General features: G+C 43.2%; 1 protein-coding gene and 1 long non-coding RNA gene across 8 annotated transcripts in view; one reads left to right on the top strand and one right to left on the bottom strand.

The window, feature by feature from the left end:
* The window catches only part of LOC140704054 (E3 ubiquitin-protein ligase TRIM7), a 104,703-nt gene that overhangs the window by 1,747 nt on the left and 94,095 nt on the right, over positions 1–8,861 (top strand). The gene's annotated exons all lie outside the window — the stretch shown is intronic.
* On the bottom strand, positions 792–5,212 carry LOC144587548 (uncharacterized). Its single transcript, XR_013542690.1, has 2 exons — positions 3,605–5,212; positions 792–2,444 (listed from the first exon to the last, which is right to left on the bottom strand). It is a non-coding gene; the product is annotated as an uncharacterized LOC144587548 (long non-coding RNA).

Here is an 8,861-nt window from a genome sequence, read left to right as displayed (position 1 = left end):
TCATGATTGCTGAGTACTGGCTTTTTTATTTTTACTTCTTTATTTTTGGAGAAAATAAAGAAGTAAATAAGAAGGAGATAAAAGAAGGAGATAAGGATAAAAAGAGCTGCTGGTGTTTTAGACCTATGGCCACTGCACCATTTATGCAAGCCAAACAAATAACAGCCACTGTTAAAACGCCCAAAAAGGGGGTTTTAAGGTCTAGTTTGAGCTTTTCAGTTTACTGTACAAGTTCTGACAAAATCTGTCTATATTAATCAAATTGTGAAAACGCATGATTTGGTTGAAAGCCAGTCATTTGATTTTACATATGGTTTTGTAGACAATACATGGTTCTTTTTTGCCATATGCTATCCAGTTAAAGTACCATATTTTCAAGTATACAATGTGCACATTACACCATTTTTTCCCCAAGCTGTGGGACCAACCACAATTTATATTCATAGGAAGTACCATCATGTTTTCAAGGATAATGGCTTTGAAAGGCCTTAAGTCAGCTGAGGGTATATCGTATCAGTTTAAAACAAAATTTTGCAGCTCAAGTGAACCACGCACAAAGGCCTTTCGCCCTTGAGGAACATAGCCCATGACTGTATGTGTGCATGCGTGCATGATCTCATGGAGATACTGAAAGTGATGGATCATCACATCTTACAAATACTTCAGACATGGACATTGAAGTGCCATCATGTGATCCAGACACAGCTACGTAATTTCCTTTCAAGAGAGAACATGTGTCCTTTCGGTCAAGAGAGGCTATGTCATGCCAAACAAACTGTGTCTGATTCCTACCCAGAATCTTAACACCATTATCAATCAGGTCAAGGCAAACTGGATGGGCATTGTTGTTATTTCAAGAACTCGATGTTTAACACTACTCGTGAAAATGCTGATCAACATTTCAGAAAGAGTCTCCTCAAATGGGCAATTTCTTGCTTTTATTGTACTTTGATGTCCAGATGATGTGAGTGGTTTACCAGTGAGAATGGCTTTAATGACTAGGGGGGGAAAAAAAGAAGAAAAACTGAAAATTCATGGACAAAGCCAAGACCATAGAGATTCTGTTCTGAAGTTAAATTCTCAATGTAGGGAATTTTCTCATGTTGACTGGGAATTGGAAGAACAAACACAGGAAAACAAGAAATATATAATATTGCTCCATGTTGTGGCTGTTACCATTTTTTTAAAGCTGAGAGACACCTGATATTTAGAGGTAGTGAAAGAATCATAGGATTCGAACATAATGGGATTTATTTATTTTTTTAAAAAAATTGTTTAGGAATTATGGAACTGATTGCATAATGTGATCTATTTCTGATGGGTCCCTTAAAGGAGGGGTCCCGAGCCCCTGAGCCGTGGACCGGTAGCACTCCTTGGCCTTGGAAGGACCTGGACACAGAGACAGATCTTCAAGGACCGAAGTGTTAATGTCACTCTTAAATTATATCTGAGCATGATAATCACTAATTGTTCAGGAGAGACACCAAGTCTAAGAAAAAATTATCTGAGAAACACAATGACTCAAGGAAGACTGCCAGATGTTCGAAGGAGCATGCAGTTTGAGGAGCTCATTAAAGACTTTTCAGATGGCAAATGTAGAAACAAAGACTCTTGGTAGTTATTCTAATGTGATGCATATAGCTGTAAGTTAATGTACTTAGCTTAGATAAACTTAAAACGTTTGCATTGACCGGTTCAGAGTTGAATTTGGTTGTGTAAATTGTTGAGTTAGCCATTGTTATTGAGGCCAACTAAAGAGTGTAGCAGCAGAGCTGTGTCCTTTCTAATTTCTCTTATGAAATAATCTCCTTTGAGTTTTGCTGGCCTGTATTTAAATGTATTAATACATTTACTTCAGATATAGAAATCATTTAACCTTCCTGTGGGAAAAAGCTGTACTGGGATACAATCTCAAAAATGATTGAATGATTTCAGTATGAATGCAAGGCAGACCTTTCAGCATCACAGTGATGCAAGTTTATGCACCAACCACCGATGCTGAAGAGGCTGAAATTCATCAATTCTATGAAGACTTACATCACCTTCTAGAACTGACACCAAAGAAAGATGTTCTTCTCATTCTAGGGGACTGGAATGCTAAAGTAGGGAGCCAAGAGATAAAAGGAACAACAGGAAAGTTTGGCCTTGGAATTCAGAACGAGGCAGGACAAAGGCTAATAGAGTTTTGTCAAGAGAACAAGCTGGTCATCACAAACATGCTTTTTCCAACAACACAAGAGGCAACTCTATACATGGAAATCACCAGATGGGCAATATCGAAATCAGATTGATTATATTCTCTACAGCCAAAGATGGAAAAGCTCTATACAGTCAGCAAAACAAGACTTAGAGCTGATTGTGGCTCTGATCATCAGCTTCTTATAGCAAAACTCAAGCTTAAACTGAAGAAGGTAGGAAAAACCACTGGGCTAGTCAGGTATAACCTAAACCAGGGGTGTCAAACTCAAATTCATCGGGGGCCGCATCAGCAGTTTGGTCCCCATCAAAGGGCCGGTTGTATCTGTACTGATGGCCTTGCAAGGACCCCATCCGACTTGGTGGGAAAAGGAAGGAAGAGAAAGTGTGTGTGTGTGTGTGTGTGTGTTTGTGTGTGTGAAGGAAGAGAAAGTGCCTGTGTGTGTGAGAGAGAGAAAGAGAGATACAGGAAGAGAATGTGTGTGTGTGTGTGTGTGTGTGTGTGTGTGTGTGTGTGTGTGTGTGTGTGTGTGTGTGTGAAGGAAGAGAAAGTGCCGGGTTCTGTGTGTGTGAGAGAGAAAAAGAGAGAGAGAGACAGAGAGAGTTACAGGAAGGAAGAGAATGCGTATGTGTGTGTGAAGGAAGGGAAAGTGCTGGGGTCTCTCTCTCTCTCTCTGTGTGTGTGTGTGTGTGTGTGTGTGTGTGTGTGTGTGTGTGTGTGTGAGAAAGAGAGAGAGAGAGAGAGAGTTATTTAGTATATGCAACTCTGCTTGGATCTTGCAAAAAACAGCGTTCTTCGGTCCTTTCAAATCCTCAGGCATTCCAATCGAGCAAGAGAGAGAACGGAACGTCCGGGAAGGGAAGCGAGCAACCAGCCAGCCCTCCCGCCCTCCCTCCCTTCTCTCCGCGGCTGGGTCGAACGGCCGCCTCCGACGTTACCCAACCGGGCCGGCACATCGCTCCGCGTTCCCTCTTCTCTCCCTCTCCTCAGGGCTGCGCTGGCCGCTGCCTCCCGCGTCCCCCCAGCATCTCCTCCCTCCGCCTCGGAGCCCGGCCAGGAACTCCCACCGCTCCCCTTCCCTTCCCTTCCCCTCAGGGGCGACAGAGGCAGCGTGGAGCCCCCTCCTCTCAGGCCGAGAGCGAGCGAGGAACAGGCACAGGAGGGAGGGAGGGGGAGCGGGGGGCGGAGGGAGAGGAAAGGAGTGGCAGCGCCACAGCCAATCGGAAGGAGGACGTAGCCTTGTTAACTTGAGCCATTTTTTCAATGAATTTACTCTGTGCAGGCACGGAGTAAATTCATTGAAAAAAAGGGGGGGAGGCTGCAAGGCTGGCGGCGGCTCCGTGGGCCATCAGTCGAGGTCTGGCGGGCCAGATTTGGCCCGCGGGCCTTGTTTTTGACACCTGTGACCTAAACCAAATCCCTTATAAATACACAGTGGAAGTGAAGAACAGATTTAAGAAACTAGATTTGATGGACAGAGTGCCTGAAGAATTATGGATGGAGGTTCATAACGTTGTCCAGGAGGCAGCAACAAAAACCATCCCAAAGAAGAGGAAATGCAAGAAAGCAAAGTGGCTGTCCAACAAGGCCTTACAAATAGCAGAAAAGAGAAGGGAAACAAAATGCAAGGGAAATAGGGAAAGTTATAAAAATTGAATGCAGACTTCCAAACAATAGGAAGGAGAGACAAGATGGTCTTCTTAAATGAACAGTGCAAAGAAATAGAGGAAAAGAACAGAAAGGGAAAAGCCAAAGATCTGTTCAAGAAAATTGGAAATATTAAAATAAGATTTTATGCAAAGATGGACATGATAAAGGACAAAAATGGTAGGGACCTAACAGAAGCAGAAGACATCTAGAAGAGGTTGCAAGAATACACAGAGGAATTATACCAGAAAGATATGGATGTCCCGGACAACGCAGATAGTGTGGTTGCTGATCTTGAGCCAGACATCCTAGAGAGTGAAGCCAAGTGGGCCTTAGAAAGCTTGTCTAACAACAAGGCCAGTGGAGGTGATGGCATTGAACTAATTAAAATCTTAAAAGATGACGCTGATAAGGTGCTACACTCAATATGCCAGCAAGTTTGGAAAATTCAGCACTGGCCAGAGGACTGGAAATGATCAGTCTATATCCCAATCCCAAAGAAGGGCAGTGCCAAAGAATGCTCCAACTACCGTGCAATTGCACTCATTTCACACGCTAGCAAGGTTATGCTGAAAATCCTACAAGGTAGGCTTCAGCAGTATGTGGACCGAGAACTCCCAGAAGTAAAAGCTGGATTTCGAAGGGGCAGAGGAACTAGAGACCAAATTGCTACCATGCACTGGATTATGGAGAAAGCCAGAGAGTTCCAGAAAAACATCTACTTCTGCTTCATTGAGTATACAAAAGCCTTTGACTGTGTGGACCACAGCAAACTATGGCAAGTTCTTAAAGAAATGGGGGTACCTGACCACCTTATCTATCTCCTGAGAAATCTATATGTGGGACAGGAAGCAACAGTTAGAACTGTATATGGAACAACTGATTGGTTCAAAATTGGGAAAGGAGTACGACAAGGCTGTATAATGTCCCCTGGCTTATTTAACTTATATGCAGAATACATCATGCGAACGGCTGGACTGGAGGAATCACAAACCGGAATTAAGATTGCTAGAAGAAATATCAAGAACCTCAGATATGCAGATGATACCACTCTGATGGCAGAAAGTGAGGAGGAATTAAGGAACCTTGTAATGAGAGTGAAAGAGGAGAGTGCAAAAAACGGTCTGAAGCTCAACCTCAAACTAAGATCATGGCCACTGGTCCGATCACCTGCTGGCAGATAGAAGGGGAAGATATGGAGGTAGTGACGGATTTTACAGTGGTGCCCCGCATAGCGAGGTTAATCCATTCTGGATTAACCTTCGCTATGGGGAACATCGCTATACGGAACGGAAAAACCCATTGGAATGCATTAAACTTAGTTTAATGCGTTCCAGTGGGCTAAAAACTCACTGTTCTGCGAAGTTTCCCCATCCGGCAGCCATTTTCGCGCCCTCGGTAAGCGAGGGCAGGGCGTGAAAACGCTGCACACTGCCATTTTGGGTCTTCCGGCGGCCATTTTGGAACCGCCGAACAGCTGTTCCCCCGACATCGCAATGTGAAGATTGGTAAGCGAAACGCTTACCGATCGTCGCAAAGCGAGTTTTTTCCATTCAAGACATCGGTATGCAATCGCATTAGTGATAAAAAAAAAACACAGATTGCTGTGCGAATTCGTCGTTAAACGGTGCGCTCGTTAAGCGAGGCAGCACTGTACTTTCTTGGGCTCCATGATCACTGCAGATGGTGACAGCAAACACGAAATTAAATGACGTCTGCTTTTTGGGAGGAAAGCAATGGCAAACCTGAACAGCATCTTAAAAAGCAAAGACATCACTGTGCCGATAAAGGTCCGTGTCATGAATTTGATTATGAAAATAGAATAGAATTGTATTTCATAAGATTTATTTCAGAGCTGCAATGAAAAAGCTAGAAATCTGCTTGTGTCCAGGTGCTAATTAGAGAGAAAAATGTACAAGGTCAGTTCTTCTCCACTTAAAGAAAAAAAAAGTTAAGAAGAGCAAGCTGACCCTTATCTTATCTCAACTCCGATGGACAAGGACATAACTTCTTAATTTAAGAAAGATGGGCGAAGAGAGACAGGAGGAGAAGGAGAAGGACGGAGAAGAGATGGAAGGGAGAGACGACACACCGAGAGAAATGCAGCCGACAGGACTTTATTTTGAGATTGCGTAAGAATGCTTATTTAAGATATAGTTAGACAGTTCATTATTTTCACTTTATAGAGGAAATGACTGGTGGCTAAGGCTGGGAGTTATTTTGGAAATAATTTGGAAATACTGAATGACGTTAAAATGAGCTTGTTGAAATGATATTTTTTGTAATAAAATATAAAAAGACAAATTGTCTGTAAGCTGTCTCCTTGTTTAGACCAAGCTACTGTAGTAAATTGGATATTTTAGAACTAGGATTGTTTTGATCTGGCCACATTACACTACCAAATGAGGGTCCTAAAGTAATAAAAGAGGAAGAGCAGACCTTCCAGATTGTTTATTTAAAATCGAGACAGACTTGGGTGAAGGAGTGAGAAGTCGCCTAGAGCAAAATTACAGGACCCGATTTTGCTGGCAATAGGGACTGATCATTCTGAATCCCTCTCTGTCTCGTGTAAAGGCAGTTCTAAGGAACGCTTTTACCACATGGTGGCAGCGGTGGGATCTGAGTCTCACGTGCCGTGTTTACAGTATAGTGGCAGATGGGATTTGATTTACAAGCCATGGTGGCTGTGTTTGGATACAAATCCATGTGCTGTGTTTATGCCATGCTGGCAGCTTAAATATTTGCGCTTTGCTCAAGGGCTGAATTAGCGCTGGTAATTGTTTTATGAAGGCAGATGTGTGAGCAAGCAGATACACACTGCTAAATAAAGGACAAGAGAAACTTCTCTGGCGTGAGCTTCAGAGCAAAGCAGGGAAGGTTGTAAATTATTGTGACTGGAGAAGACTCCTTTGCAGAAAGCTCAGGCTAAAGTGATGCAAGGAGAGATTCTGCCAGTGGCTTAAGAGTTCTAAGGAACAAGCATTGTGCTGTTTAAAAAGTGCCAGCTCGTTTCACTCAGGTGACAGAGTGGCAAAATTGTTTTGAGTGTAGCAGGAGTCTATAAGGAGCAGCCAGGATAATAAAAGTAATTTAAAAGTGATTAAATAAAGTTTAAAAAGGAAAATTTCCTACCCCAAGCTAGAGCCAAAAGGATTTCCTGAAGGGAAAGTAGGATTAGTCAAAGTTGACAGTTTAATTGTTTTATTGCTCCTCCCGTGCTTCGGCCAAGGCTGCAGGGAGAGAAGGAAAAAAAAAAAAAAAGGAAAAATGGCTTTTAGCAGTCGGTTTTCACTGCCTGAAGTATCAGTGGATAAGGAGATTTTGTCAGCAATGGAGCATAGTTCTTTACTGCAGAGTGGAGCAAGATCAACAACTATTAGCAGATCGCTACAGATACCCAAAGAATTTCATATGAGGAGTGCTGTGATAAGATTTACTGAAGAAGATGCCCAAAGATTAATAGAAGCAAATCCAGAAGTTGTTAAACCTAAAGTGAAGCCAAGAAGGACACAGCAGTACACTGGGGCGGAACAAGTTCCAACTCAGCAGGATCTGCTAACAGAGAAAATTCTTGCTAATGACCAGAGGTCGTCAGGAGCAGCAATGGCAGAGGCCAGCAGCAGTCCAGCAGATAAAAGAGATGCGAGTTTCAGGTTGCAAGAACAGCTTACCCTGATGATGGCAGACTTCATGGAGAGCCAGAGGCAATGGCTTGAAGCCCACTCCACGAGTCAGAGAAAAGCAAGGGAATACCATGAGATGAAACTGCATCTTTTGCAGAGGAAGATTGCTGAGGAAGAGTGGACCAGAGGCTCTTTAGGGAGCATGGACAGTGGAAACCTGTCTGATTACCAGGAAACTGAAGAAATAATTTCCTTTAAGAAGGTTGAACCTACTCCCAGAGTTAGGCCTATTCCAGAAGTGCCTAGGAGGCAGAGCCTATATGAAGCTAAGAAAACAGTGGTTCCTGAACCAAGACAGTCTTTTGCTGGAGAGCGAAGAAGCATGGGCCCTAGCCAGACTAGGTCACTCTTGACTTGCTTTCAATGCGGAGGAGCCCATTTAAAAAGGGATTGTCCACGACTGTCGGGATCAGATAACCAAGACGGGAAGCAAGTTGGTAAACCACCCTTACCTGCCCCACGGAGATTTCAGCAGACACCCTTACCAACACCAAGAAAATTCGAGAAGGCACCCATACCGACCCAACGGAAATTCAAATCAACTACCCCAAAGGTCAACTATCTCAGTGCAACATCTCTAGAAATACCAGAAGAACAACCAGCAGAACCACATGTAATTAATCAACTATGTAATGTGCCACCCCAGAGACAAGGAGGAGTCAATCCAATTTTTTCTGAAACCAGTGAAATGCAAGCAATGGAGCCAAGGATTGTGCCAAGGATAATGGGCTTACGAGTAGCTCAAGTCTCTACAACAGTAAACCAACAGACATCCTCAGGGGAGAAATTTTCGGTGATAGATCCCAGTAGCATCCTACTGGAAGAACAATTTTATTGGTCACTGAAAAGTTTTTCGGAACCAGTAACCCTACATTTTGCTTCAGGAGATATAACCATAAACGCCTCTCGAGATACCGCCGCAGACATTTCTTCGATTAACAAACGGTTTGTGGATCCGGCACTAATCTTAAATAACCTGAGATGTCCAGTAAAAACTTATGGATCCGGAGAAGTAATAGAGAGATTCGTACCATTAGTCTATGTGCACTTAATCTACAAAAATTGGAAAGGCGCAAAATATCTATTAGTGCATGAAGGTAAACCCGATTTCTTGATAGGCAACGACTTGGCGTTTCTTAACCACCAACACACTTTAAAATCAGCTTCCATACAAGTAGTGACACGTGCGCGAAGCAAAGCAATAGAGCAAGTCCCAACTGAAGATAACTCTGAGGAGCATTCAGATGGACATGTAACGCAACATCAACCCCTTGCAGACGAAACGGATAGTACAACCGAAACAAAAACTGAACCAGAGGATCTACTAGTACCAA

This window comes from Pogona vitticeps, chromosome 2 (genome assembly GCF_051106095.1).
Source record: "Pogona vitticeps strain Pit_001003342236 chromosome 2, PviZW2.1, whole genome shotgun sequence".
NCBI classification, from domain to species: domain Eukaryota; kingdom Metazoa; phylum Chordata; class Lepidosauria; order Squamata; family Agamidae; genus Pogona; species Pogona vitticeps.
The sequence above is the reverse complement of the archived record's forward strand: the minus strand, read 5'-3'. Positions and strand labels throughout refer to the sequence as shown.